Source organism: Ascidia mentula, chromosome 5, assembly GCF_947561715.1.
Source record: "Ascidia mentula chromosome 5, kaAscMent1.1, whole genome shotgun sequence".
In the NCBI taxonomy this organism is placed as follows: domain Eukaryota; kingdom Metazoa; phylum Chordata; class Ascidiacea; order Phlebobranchia; family Ascidiidae; genus Ascidia; species Ascidia mentula.
Window position 1 is genome coordinate 843,419 of NC_138570.1, and position 14,774 is coordinate 858,192.

The 14,774-nt window shown below is 40.2% G+C and overlaps 2 pseudogenes; both read left to right on the forward strand.

The window, feature by feature from the left end:
- Positions 1 to 893: 893 nt before the first annotated feature.
- On the forward strand, positions 894 to 5,363 carry LOC145903412 (uncharacterized; annotated as a pseudogene).
- Positions 5,364 to 9,070: 3,707 nt separating this feature from the next.
- Positions 9,071 to 13,253, forward strand: LOC145903410 (uncharacterized; annotated as a pseudogene).
- Positions 13,254 to 14,774: the final 1,521 nt, after the last annotated feature.

Genomic DNA, 14,774 nt, shown 5'->3' on the forward strand with positions numbered 1-14,774 from the left:
TCACGGGCTTACTTGTCAGCATCAAGGAAACGTTTGACGCAAACCCCCGTGCTGAGCAGGATGGAGGTAAAGTAATTGTTATTGCGGGATGACGTGCGGAATTTCCCCAAAAAGATCCATTGTTACTCAACATCCGCAGAATTCCCCGCATTGTTTACCTGCAAATTGCGGTGCACGATCATGACATGAAGACCCCGGTAGCTTTCTTATGCCCACATATACGTACAAGCGGTAAGCAAAGGTTGCGCAGTTTTGATCACTGAGGAGTTTGAGTCAGTTTAATAAAAGGTTGAAATTAAAAATACAGGTATCTAATCACTTCAATCAAACATTCAACGATGAACTTGCAGTTTTTTTGTATTTGTCATAAAAGTAACCTTCTTAAAATGTTCGCAATATTTTGTGGGTTATGTCATCGGCTGGAGTAAAACTTTTTCATGGGATTTTAACTAAACTATAGTGGAGATTCCCCCCAACCCCAGAATATAAACCTGTAAACAACGCTGCAGTGACCGAGTTGTCTCAAGGCTGAATTTCGTTCATCACTAGCGTGATTTATCTTGCGCATGCGTGGATATCTACTCGCCCAGCGATAGAATCTTCATTGTTACGTCACAGTGATTTTTTCAGTAACCGCCCCCTAGAGAAATGTCGTGGGTCCACCCATGTGGTGATGAAGCAAATCTCAAATAACTTCGACCATGACAAAAATGCACAAATGTTATCACACGTTAAAGGTGAGCGGAGAATCATTTGGTAGTTTTGTTCGAACAACACGAGAAGCGAAATTCCTCCGTCTTATACTTACTCTTGCGTAATTCTGCTGAAGTGGAACATATACTGAGTAAGCAGTAAAGTGACAAATTGCAGACAAAATATAGAAATCGTAGATTATGTTGAAGATATTGCTGATATTTGTGTTGATCGGATGGGCGGAAGGTGAATGTCCGGGTGAGGACACAAGTCTGGCTCCTCTTCCAATCACAAGTAAGTGCACTTGATATTAGAAAACCATCAGTTTTTTTCCTGCATGCGGGGTACTTTCCCGATTTGGCAATTAAAACATAAGACAATAATGACTCGAAAACACACTTTTTGCCTCAACTTATCCCGGTCTCTTGTATAACAGAAAATGAAAATCTACCGGTTTGTGAAGCTCCGTATCTTGATCCCAACTGCACTTGTCCCACGTCCATGTTCGAATGTGCTTGCCATAAGATCGGTAAATGTGGATCGAATCAACCAGGATGTATTTGGTGGGATTGGGTGAATGATGGACACAACGACTGTGGAGATTGGAGTGATGAGTTGAGTGACGTTTGTCCTGATGGCAAATTCCAGTGCGATTGTTTTCAAACGACATGTTCTGGAAGTCGCGGATGCTTGCATAAAACTTCGCAATGCGATGGAGAAAACGACTGCGAAGGTGGTAATGATGAGGTTAACTGCACATGTACAGCGGATGAGTTTGAGTGTGCTTGTCACAACACTAACAACTGCACGTCAGGGTGGGGTTGCATCAGTAAATTATGGCAATGCGATGGAGATAATGACTGTGGAGATTGGAGTGATGAGGTTAACTGCACATGTCCAGCGGATAAGTTTGAGTGTCCATGTTACAAAACTAAAAACTGTACGCCATGGTGGGGTGGCTGCATCAGTAAATCTGAGCAATGCGATGGATGGAACAACTGCGGAGATTGGAGTGATGAGGTTAATTGCACATGTCCAGCGGATAAGTTTGAGTGTCCATGTTACAAAACTAAAAACTGTACGTCTGGGAGGAATTGCATCAGTAAATCTGAGCAATGCGATGGATGGAACAACTGCGGAGATTGGAGTGATGAGGTTAATTGCACATGTCCAGCAGACGAGTTTGAGTGTCCATGTTACAAAACTAAAAACTGTACGTCAGGGAGGAGTTGCATCAGTAAATCTGAGCAATGCGATGGAGGGAACAACTGCGGAGATTGGAGTGATGAGGTTAATTGCACATGTCCAGCAGATGAGTTTGAGTGTCCATGTTACAAAACAAAAAATTGTTCGTCAGGGAGGAGTTGCATCAGTAAATCTGAGCAATGCGATGGATGGAACGACTGCGGAGATTGGAGTGATGAGGTTAATTGCACATGTCCAGCGGATAAGGTTCAGTGTCCATGTTACAAAACAAAAAACTGTACGTCAGGGCGGAGTTGCATCAGTAAATCTGAGCAATGCGATGGAGGGAACGACTGCGGAGATTGGAGTGATGAAGTTAACTGCACATGTCCAGCGCATGAGTTTGAGTGTTCATGTTACAAAACTAGAAACTGTACGTTAGGGATGAGTTGCATCAGTAAATCTGAGCAATGCGATGGATATAACGACTGCGGAGATTGGAGTGATGAGGTTAACTGCACATGTCCAGCGGATGAGTTTGAGTGTCCATGTTACAAAACCAGAAACTGTACGTCAGGGCGGAGTTGCATCAGTAAATCTGAGCAATGCGATGGATATAACGACTGCGGAGATTGGAGTGATGAGGTTAACTGCACATGTCCAGCGGATGAGTTTGAGTGTTCGTGTTACAAAACTAGAAACTGTACGTTAGGGATGAGTTGCATCAGTAAATATAAGCAATGCGATGGATGGAATCACTGCGAAGATTGGAGTGATGAGGTCAACTGCACATGTCCAGCGGATAAGTTTGAATGTGCTTGTGTAGGATTGAAACAATGCATTGGAAATCATTTAAATTGCATTGATCGATCTTTGTTGTGTGACGGAAAACCTGATTGTATTGATGGAAGTGATGAGACACATTATACTTGCAACTGTTCTGGTACTTACGCCAGATGTCCATGTAATCCAAATAGCACACAATGCTCACCAGACGGTAGATGTATATCTTTTAGCTGGATAAATGATAACTTCGTAGATTGCGTTGAAGGAAGTGACGAAATTTGTTCATTTTCTAACATCACATGTCAATCTTGTCATGTGGTTACAGTAACTTGTCCAAGTGAAAAGGAAGCCAGAAATCTCATACATACGACTGATCCATATACGTGCAATGAAGTTGTTAGTAAAACGTGCGCTACCGATGTTAATAACTGTAAAGTTGATAAAGTGGTTTGTACAACTTCAACATGCAGCAAATCCTGCGAAAACTTATTTTTCTGTGAAAATCAACAACTTATTGCTGGAGAATACTTTTGTGATGGACAAGCTATTGATGGCTGCAAGGACAAAAGTGACGAAGTTCAACATGGGTTTGGATTTAAATGTTCTGGATCAACAAGAAAAGGTGTTTGTGTTTTACCTCAAACCAACGTCTACGATTCAGTGGCTCAATGTTCTGACAGTTCCGATATTTGTTTCCTCAATGGACAGTTTAGATGTTTCCAGTGTTTGGACAGAAAGCTGATAGTTTCAAGCAAGCAAGTTTGTGACGGTGTAGTGGATTGCTTTGATATGTCAGATGAATGTTTGTGTGAAAACCAAACATTGTGTCGCGATATACGAGGAGATTGTCCCCAAAACCAAATGCATTGTAAGGACAGTTCTACATGTGTGGACCAGGATAAGGTGTTGTGTAACACAAGTGTGCAATGTGTCAACCAAACTAACACAAAATACTGTTTAGCTGGGACAGCATCAGTGCAAAGTGAGTGTGTTGCAGATGACAGCATTTACACACAGGAAAAGCAGGGCAACAAATCGTTGTGCGTGAGAGCTATGAAATCGTGGTTTAAAAGAGTTGGTAGGAACGACGCACATCAATATTATCCCATGTGGTGTGATGGATCCATCCATGACTACATCAAAGTTGCTGGAGAACGTTTTTGTCCGAACAGGTTTAATTGTTTTGATAATGGAGAAATTAACATAGATAAACAAAGAGTCTGTGATGGAATAATTGATTGCGACGACAAATCAGACGAATTACTGGAACTTTGCAACAATACCCGCTACTACTGCAGAAGTAAAGGAAAGATTTCCATCGATAGGAATCATGTTTGTGACGGAATAATCGACTGCGATGACGTATCTGATGAAAGCATATGTCGTTGTAAAAATACCAGGTTTTATTGCACCAATGAACAACCTTTGTCTGTTGAAATGAAAGTTGTACAGAACGGAATTAATGACTGCTCAGACGGAAGTGACGAATGTGTTACTTTGGCTGGAAACGCATTTGCAGACGTCAACGAAATGATCGCAAACCCAGTTTATCGAGGTATCTTCTGGGTGACAGGCATCTTAGCACTGGGAGGGAATTCGTTTGTATTTGTTACAACCACACGTGACTTGATTAAAGTTAATAAGGATCAGAATTTGTTTATTAATACAAGCGTTTTTATTCTCAACCTCTGCGTGTCTGACCTTCTCATGGGAGTTTATCTACTGGCAATCATAATACAAGGGACTAGATATTCTGGATCTTATTGTTTGTTTGATAAAGAATGGAGATCAAGTAGCTTGTGTTCAGGACTTGGAGCACTTGCAGTTGTATCATCAGAAGCATCAGCTTTCACTATGACTGCTATGACCACATTTCGCCTGACATCGGCCTTTAAACCATTTCTCATGCGAAATGTCAGTGTTACTAAAACTGTGATTACTGAATTGTTTTGTTGGATGTTGGCTGTTTTGTTGGCAACCGTTCCTTTGCTCAACGCAGCTTCTGAGTACTTCGCAGCTGATGTTTGGTTCCCAAATAACTTTTATGAAACCGATTTCGTGTCAAGAGAAACATGTCGTTACTTGCACAAAGAATTTCCACATCAGAGCCAGAGTCTTGGTACGATGTTAAACGTACAATTGAAAACGCTTTTCCACGTAACTCTATCAAGGGAGAGTTTGGATATTATGGTGAAACGAGCGTCTGTATGCCACGTTTGTTTGCTACAACCAATGAGTTTGCTTGGGAATATTCAACATTCCTCATCACAATCAATTTCCTCATGTTCATCTTCATGGTGGTTGCATATTTTCTTATTTACAAGCGAAGCAACCGCATGAAAGGATCCAGAAGCACTGATGTCAGTTTCAAGATGCAGAAAAGAATCAGCAGGTTGATTTTGACCGACTTTTGTTGCTAGATTCCAATTTGTGTGATGGGATTTTTGAGTGTTGGAGGAGTGAAGATGCCAGGAGACGCTTATGTGTTGAGTTCTTGTCTGTTGCTTCCAATCAACAGCGCCCTCAACCCCTTGCTCTACTCAAAAGCATTGGAAAGGCGATTGTCAAAGATGAAAGCATGGCTCATTTCCAAAATACCATCATTGCGTATATCAAGGAGTCGTTCGTGTGATTTAAGTGTTAGATACAAACCCCGTGCTGAGCAGGAAGGTGGCAGAGTGATTGAAATTGTGAAGTGATAATTGTAACAAGGTCCACTAGATGTTGTAAATGCTTGGTTTTATTAATTTGTGATGCCATTTCAAAACATGTATACGCAAAATACCCGGAATACAAAATGTTTTTTGGTTTCGTGTGGTCGTTTTCAGTGCTTTATTAGTTTATGTTCGGATGGTCATCGTCATTTCTCTTGCCATGTTCCATAAATATAAATCTTATTATAAGTAATCTTTTCCACATTCTGCACTCCACTTACAACGGCTGGATTTTTACCACATTTTTATCATGTGTATACAAAACAGATTTTCACTATAATTCAAAAAATAATACTCTTTATTTTGGCATTGCAACGGTGTTACTTATTCATTGATTTGCATGCTTTTATGAAAATAATATTTGTTTGGTTTGCGACAATCTCCCATATTCACTCGACAAAGAACTACTTTCCTCTGCAAAAGCCATCATTACTTTAATATCAAATTTCACAGCCTTCTGTACCGCTTGCGAATAAATCTCCGAATACATTGGTTCCATATTGGTTAATATTGCACGCTTGTTTCGATTCTATTCTATGAAGTGAAACAAGATATCTGATGTGAAACAAGCTTTGCCACTTGAAGGAAACCAGAGCCTTGGCGATAAAGACATACCCTGAGGAAGCCCAGTAGAATAGCAGGCGAAACGTGTGTGAATAAATTTGTATACGTTTAATTGTGCCAGAAGATATGATAAATTAAAAGGCAATATGACTGGCAGTATCAGCAACATAAGAACGACATTTCTTTTTTTAGGCCTGATTCCAATTATTAGCTGAAACCTCAAAGGAAGTGAAAAACTATTCAAAAGTCTAATAATTAGGACTTGCAAGATTGTATTATTGATTGAAAGGTACCTGCCGCCCTTGCGACAAAAAAAATCCGGTGAATGCTCCTTTCTTAGAGGTCACATTTGGTGATAGCTGCACCCAAACTCAAAATTACCACCAAATTACGATAAAAATCCCTTATATAGTTTTGCAAAAAATTGGTGTTTAAGGATGCAATCCACTCATTCCTAATAATCACCTATTTCCAACCATGGGCTTCCTATACTGGCGTAGGTTCTGGTTCGCCATGCCGACTGCACCCCCTATCCTCGACCTGGTAACGTTGCTCCATAGACAAACAACTTAATTTTCCACAATATAAAAAGAAAAGAAAATGAAAATTAAACCGCATTTTGAATAGAACTAATGCTCGTATGGTTATGACAAACAGTCGGGAAAACAGATGGATTTTTACAATGCACAAGGTTAATGACAGTTAACGCCAACGCCAACAACAGAACAACAATAGCTAATGTTAACATGTTAACCGAAATTTACCAAAAAACAGCCACTAACCGCTGAGACGCCTTCAACCAAGGGAACTTGCCGAAACACTATGGCGAGCGTTCATATCTCACGCCGAAGGCGATCGACAAAATTGTATTTGGTGAAACGCCTTGCGCCACCATCTAATCAACTAGCGAAGCTTCCAAAACTGATGAAATTATCGCATCCGAATCGTATGTTATTTTTTGTATTGTTTCGTATTTTTTGTCGTTATTCTTAGCGCTAAAATTCTAATCCCATTTTTGTATCGTTATGTTAGCCAATAATCTGTTTTAGTCGGGAACCAAGGAAACATATACTGCAAGGCTAAAGTTACCAACGCGTGGTTCGCGTGTTTCGCGTTGTTCGCGTGTTTCGCGTTGTTCGCGTGGAAGGACTCCTAGCGGTTGCGTAAGGCCGTGAAACATATCGATGTCTGATCCATAATCTGTTCTATTTGGCAAAATCTTATTAACTCCATTCCCCATGCTGCAAACATCACTGCGACTAAACAAAATTGTGCTAAAATTAAACGTGAATCTTCGAAATATTTAAAGTTTAGTTGGCCCAAAAATGTTACGGAAATTAAGACCCTGGCAACGACAGTTTAAGCGCTCGAAAACAGGATTCATTGCCACAAAAAATGTAAATCAATAAAAATAATTGAAGTACCGTTAAAAGATTACCAACATTATGGAAGTGGTTAGAATTCATTCCGATGCAGAATTTTTGTGACGTCAGCTTACACCAAGGTTTGGGAAGTGACGTCAGTATTGGGAATGTGATGGAATGCATTCGAATTGACAAACCTCTTAGTTATGATTTTCCCAACCCGAGTTGATCTTCTGGCGCATTCGCATTCCCGATTATCCATGACAGAGGGTTACTGACTTTTGATTGTGGGACCTGTGAGGTCTCCGTCTGTGCTGCTGTTGACTGTGGCACTGTGCTAGCTTTTACACTAGCATGCACACTGATTTCCGCTTTATGGTACCTTTCAGTCAACGTCGATCCGTTGGGTACCCTATACTGAGTACCAAACAACAGAGACGAACCACTGTGGAGTGCACTATGGCTAAACATGCGTGTTAGTGGCAGTGTGAAACCCCAGTACCACAGTCAACAGCTACACTGATGAGACCTTACAGGTCGAAACAATGTACACCCTGTTTACAGCTCTTTCATCTATTTTATACAAAAAATCACAAAAAAAGTTGATGCAATTGATTGTTGCATGGTGTGTGGATAACATTTCTATACTTAGTAAGAAGTATTTGTGGATTGACGTATGGCGCATCGTTGTTACATTCGAGGGCGTTGTCATGGAAAGGATGGCACACATGTTTCATGAGTCTGCGCACAAACTTTTTGAATGTTCCTAAAATGTTTGCAACATCTGATCACGTGTTTGACAACCCTGGTTTATCTGATGCAATGCAACTAACTTAACACAACCACACATTTAAAACCTGATGCATTCGTCTGCTCTCGAAGATAATTGAAAGCGAGACAAATTCAATGAACCTCCTTTGAATGGATTGAGCGTTCAGTCGTTCCTCTTGCAGAAATGTTCATATTCACGGGTTTACTTGTCAGCATCAAGGAAACGTTTGACGCAAAACCCCAGAGCTGAGCAGGATGGAGGTAGAGTGATTGATATTGCGGGATGACGTGCGCAATGTCCCAAAAAGATCCATTGTTACTCAAAATCCACAGAATTCCTCGCATTGTTTACCTGCAAATTGCGGTGTACATTCATGATAGGAAGACTCAGGTAGCTTTCTTATGCCCACATATACGTACAAACGGTGAGCAAAGGTTGCGCAGTTTGATTTGATCACTAAGGAGTTTTAGTCAGTTTAGTCATCTTAAAATGTTCGCAATATTTTGTGGGTTCTGTCATCGGCTGGAGTAAAACTTTTTCATGGGATTTTAACTAAACTAGTGGAGATTCTTCCAACCCCAGAATATAAACCTGTAAGCAACCCTGTAGTGACCGGGTTGTCTCAAGGCGAAATTTCGTTCATCACTATCGTGATTTATCTGTGGCATGCGTGGGTATCTAATCCTCCAGCGACAGAATCTCCATTGTTGCGTCACAGTGATTGCTTTAGTAACCGTCCCCTAGAGAAATATTGTGGGTCCACCCATGAGGTGATGAAGCAAACCTCAAATAACTTCGTTCATAACAAAATTGCGCAAATGTTCGTTGAAGGTGGGCGGAGATTTATTTCACTAGGTACTTTTTGTGCAAATAACACGGGAAGCGAATTTGCTCCGTCTTGTACTGACTCATGCGTAATTTTGCAGTGTGGAACATAAACTGACTAAGCAGAAACGTGGAAAGTTGCAGACAAAACATAGACATCGTAGATTATGTTGAAGTTATTGCTGATATTTGTGTTGATCGGATGGGCGGAAGGTGAATGTCCGGGTGAGGACACAAGTCTGGCTCCTCTTCCCATCACAAGTAAGTGCAGTTGAAATTAGAAAACCATCAGTTTCTTTTCTAGCGACTTTCCCAGTTTGGCAGTTAAAACATAGGACAATAATGTCTCGAAAACCCTTTTTGCCTCAACTTATCTCGGACTGTTGTATAACAGGAGATGAAAATCTACCGGTTTGTGAAGCTCCATATCTTGATCCCAACTGCACTTGTCCCTCGTCCATGTTCGAATGTGCTTGCCACAAGTTCGATAAATGTGGATCGAATCAACCAGGATGTATTGGGTGGGGTTGGGTGAATAATATAGACAACAACTGTGGAGATTGGAGTGATGAGATTAACTGCACATGTCCAGTGAATAGGTTTGAATGTCCTTGTTACAAAACTAAAAACTGTAACTCACGGACGGGTTGCATCAGGAAGTCTAGACAATGCGATGGAGTGAATCACTGCAGAGATTGGAGTGATGAGGTTAACTGCACGTGTCCAGCGGATAGGTTTGAGTGTTCATGTTCCAAAACTAAAACCTGTAAGTCACGGAGGGGTTGCATCAGGAAGTCTAGACAATGCAATGGATATAATAACTGCGGAGATTGGAGTGATGAGGTTAACTGCACGTGTCCAGCGGATAAGTTTGAGTGTTTATGTTACAAAACTAAAAACTGTACGTCAGAGAGTGGTTGCATCAGTAAATTTCGCCAATGCGATAAACGTAATAACTGCGGAGATTGGAGTGATGAGGTTAACTGCACATGTCCAGCAGATAGGTTTGAATGTCTATGTCACAAAACTAAAAAGTGTACGTCACGAAGGGGTTGCATCAGTAAATCTCTGCAATGCAATGGATATAATAGCTGCGGAGATTGGAGTGATGAGGTTAACTGCACATGTCCAGCGGATACGTTTGAATGTCCATGTTACAAAACTAAAAAGTGTACGTCACTGTTTGGTTGCATCAGTAAATCTCGGCAATGCGATGGATATAATCACTGTGGAGATTGGAGTGATGAGGTTAACTGCACATGTCCAGCGGATATGTTTGAGTGTTCATGTTACAAAACTAATAACTGTACGTCATGGTCGGGTTGCATCAGTAAATCTGTGCAATGCGATGGACATAATCAATGCAGAGATTGGAGTGATGAGTTTAACTGCCCATGTCCAGCGGATAAGTTTGAGTGTTCTTGTTACAAAACTAATAACTGTACGTCAAGGTTGGGTTGCATCAGTAAATCTGTGCAATGCGATGGATATAATGACTGCGGAGATTGGAGTGATGAGTTTAACTGCACATGTCCAGCGGATGAGTTTGAATGTTCTTGTTACAAAACTAAAACCTGTACGTCACGGAGGGTTTGCATCAGGAAATCTCGGCAATGCGATGGATATAATCACTGTGGAGATTGGAGTGATGATTTTAACTGCACATGTCCAGCGGATAAGTTTGAATGTGATTGTGTTGGATTGAAACATTGCATTGGAAAGGATTTGAATTGCATTGATCGATCTTTGTTATGTGATGGAAAACCTGACTGTATTGATGGAAGTGATGATACACACTATACTTGCAACTGTTCTGGCAATTATGCCAGATGTCCATGTAATCCAAATAACACACAATGCTCACCAGACGGTAGATGTATACCATTTAGTTGGATAAATGATACATACGCAGATTGTGTTAATGGAGCAGACGAAGTTTGTTCATTTTCTAACATCACATGTCAATCTTGTCATGTGGTTGCTGTAAATTGTCCAAGTGAAAAGGAAGCCAGAAATCTCATACACACGACTGATCCATTTACGTGCAATGAAGTTGTTAGTAAAACGTGCGCTACCGATGTTAATAATTGTGAAGTTGATAAAGTGGTTTATACAACTTCAACATGCAGCAAATCCTTCGAAAGCTTATTTTTCTGTGAAAACCAACAACTTATTGCTATTGCAAGAGAATATTTTTGTGACGGGGAAGCTATTGATGGCTGCAAGGACAAAAGTGACGAAGTTCAACATGGGTTTGGGTTTAAATGTTCTGGAACATCAAGAAAAGGTGTTTGTGTTTTACCTCAAGCCAACGTCTACGATTCAGTGGCTCAATGTTCTGACAGTTCTGATATTTGTTTCCTCAATGGACAATTTAGATGTTTCCAGTGTTTGGACAGAAAGCTGATAGTTTCAAGCAAGCAAGTTTGTGACGGTGTAGTGGATTGCTTTGATATATCAGATGAGTGTTTGTGTGAAAATCAAACATTGTGTCGCGATATACGAGGAGATTGTCCCCAGAACCAAATGCATTGTAAGGACAGTTCTACTTGTGTGGACCAAGATAAGGTGTTGTGTAACACAAGTGTACAATGTGTCAACCAAACTAATACAAAATACTGTTTAGCTGGGACAGCATCAGTGCAAAGTGAGTGTGTAGCAGATGACAACATTTTCAAACAGGAAAACCAGGGCAACGAATCGTTGTGTGAGAGAGCTATGAAATGGTGGTTTAGAGGTAGGAACGAGGCACATCAATATTATCCCATGTGGTGTGATGGATCTGTCTATGATGATATCAGATTTTTCGGAGAACGTTATTGTCCAAACAGGTTTAATTGTTTTGGTAATAGACAAATTAACTTAAAAAATCAAAAAGTCTGTGATGGAATAATTGATTGTGATGACGAATCAGACGAATTTCTGGAACTTTGTAACAATACCCGCTACTACTGCAGAAGTACAGGAAAGATTTCCATTGATAGAAATCATGTTTGTGACGGAATAATCGACTGCGATGACGTTTCTGATGAAAACAAATGTCGTTGTGAAAATACCAGGTTTTATTGCACCAATGAACAACCTTTGTCTGTTGAAATGAAAGTTGTACAGAACGGAATTAACGAATGCTCAGACGGAAGTGACGAATGTGTTAATTTGGCTGGAAACGCATTTGCAGACGTCAACGAAATGATCGCAAACCCAGTTTATCGAGGTATCTTCTGGGTGACAGGCATCTTAGCACTGGGAGGGAATTCGTTTGTATTTGTTACAACCACACGTGACTTGATTAAAGTTAATAAAGATCAGAATTTGTTTATTAATACAAGCGTTTTTATTCTCAACCTCTGTGTGTCTGACCTTCTCATGGGAGTTTATCTGCTGGCAATCATAATACAAGCGACTAGATTTTCTGGATCTTATTGTTTGTTTGATAAAGAATGGAGATCGAGTAGCTTGTGTTCAGGACTTGCAGTTGTATCATCATAAGCATCAGCTTTCACAATGACAGCTATGACCACATTTCGCCTGATATCGGCCTATAAACCTTTCCTCATGCGAAATATCAATGTTACTAAAACTGTGATTGCTGAGTTGTCTTGTTGGATGTTGGCTATTTTGTTGGCAACCGTTCCATTGCTCAACGCAACTTCTGAGTACTTTGCTACTGATGTTTGGTTTCCAAACAACTTTTATGAAACAGATTTCGTGTCAAGAGAAAACATGTCGTTACTTGCACAAAGAATTTCCACATCAGAGCCAGAGTCTTGGTACGATGTTAAACGTACAATTGAAAACGCCTTTCCACGTAACTCTATCAAGGGAGAGTTTGGATATTATGGTGAAACGAGCGTCTGTATGCCACGTTTGTTTGCAACAACCAATGAGTTTGCTTGGGAATATTCAACATTCCTCATCACAATCAACTTCATCATGTTCGTTTACATGGTGGTTGCTTATTTTCTTATTTACAAGCGAAGCAACCGCATGAAAGGGTCCAGAAGCACTGATGTCAGCTCCAAGATGCAGAAGAGAATCACCAGGTTGATTTTGACCGACTTTTGTTGCTGGATTCCAATTTGTGTGATGGGATTTTTGAGTGTTGGGGGAGTGAAGATGCCAGGAGACGCTTATGTGTTGAGTGCTTGTCTGTTGCTTCCAATCAACAGCGCCCTCAACCCCTTGCTCTACTCAAAAGCATTCGAAAAGCGATTGTCAAAGATGAAAGCATGGCTCGTTTCCAAAATATCATCATTGCGTACATCAAGGAGTCGTTCGTGTGATTTAAGTGTTAGATACAACCCCCGTGCTGAGCAGGAAGGTGGCAGAGTGATTGAAATTGTGAAGTGATAATTGTAACAAGGTCCACTAGATGTTGTAAATGCTTGGTTTTATCAATTTGTGATGCCATTTCAAAACATGTATACGCAAAATACCCGGAATACAAAATGTTTTTTGGTTTTGTGTGGTCATTTTCAGTGCTTTATTAGCTTATGTTCGTATGGTTACCGTCATTTTTCTTGCCATGGTTCATAAAAGTAAATTCTTATCATAAGTAATCTTTACCGCATTCTGCACTCCACTTACAACGGCTGGATTTTTATCACATTTTCATCATGTGTATACGAAACAGATTTTCACTATAATTCAAAAAATAATACTTTTTATTTTGGCATTGCAACGGTGTTACTTGTTCATTGATTTGCATTCTTTTATGTATATAATATTTGTTTGGTTTGAGACAATGTCCCATATTCACTCAACAAAGAACTACTTTCCTCTGCAAAAGCCATCATTACTTTAATATCAAATTCCACAGCCTTATGTACCGCTTGCGAATAAATCACCGAATACATTGGTTCCATATTGGTTAATATTACACGCTTGTTTCGATTCTATTCTATGATGTGAAACAAGCTTTGCCACTTGAAGAAAACCAGAGCCTTGGTGATAAAGACATAATCGCGAGGAAGCCCAGTTGAATAGCAGGCGAAACGAGGGTGAATAAAAGTTATATACGTTTAATTGTGCCAGAGGAAATGATCAATTAAAAGGCAATATGCCTGGCGGTATCAACAACATAAGAACGACATTTCTTTTTTTAGGCCTGATTCCAATAGCTGAAACCTCACAGGAAGTGAAAAACTATTCAAAAGTCTAATAATTAGGACTTGCAAGATTGTATTATTGATTGAAAGGTACCTGCCGCCCTTGCGACAAAAAAAATCCGGTGAATGCGCCTTTCTTAGAGGTCACATTTGGTGATAGCTGCAACCAAACTCAAAATTACCCCCAAATTACGATAAAAATCCCTTATATAGTTTTGCAAAAAATTGGTGTTTAAGGATGCAATCCACTCATTCCTAATAATCACCTATTTCCAACCATGGGCTTCCTATACTGGCGTAGGTTCTGGTTCGCCATGCCGACTGCACCCCCTATCCTCGACCTGGTAACGTTGCTCCATAGACAAACAACTTAATTTTCCACAATATAAAAAGAAAAGAAAATGAAAATTAAACCGTATTTTGAACAGAACTAATGCTCGTATGGTTATGACAAACAGTCTGGAAAACTGATGGATTTTTACAATGCACAAGGTTAATGACAGTTAACGCCAACGCCAACAACAGAACAACAATAGCTAAAGTTAACATGTTAACCGAAATTTACCAAAAAACAGCCACTAACCGCTGAGACGCCTTCAACCAAGGGAACTTGCCGAAACACTATGGCGAGCGTTCATATCTCACGCCGAAGGCGATCGACAAAATTGTATTTGGTGAAACGCCTTGCGCCACCAACTTATCAACTAGCGAGGCTTACTAAGTCCAAAACTGATGAAATTATCGCATCCGAATCGTATGTTAT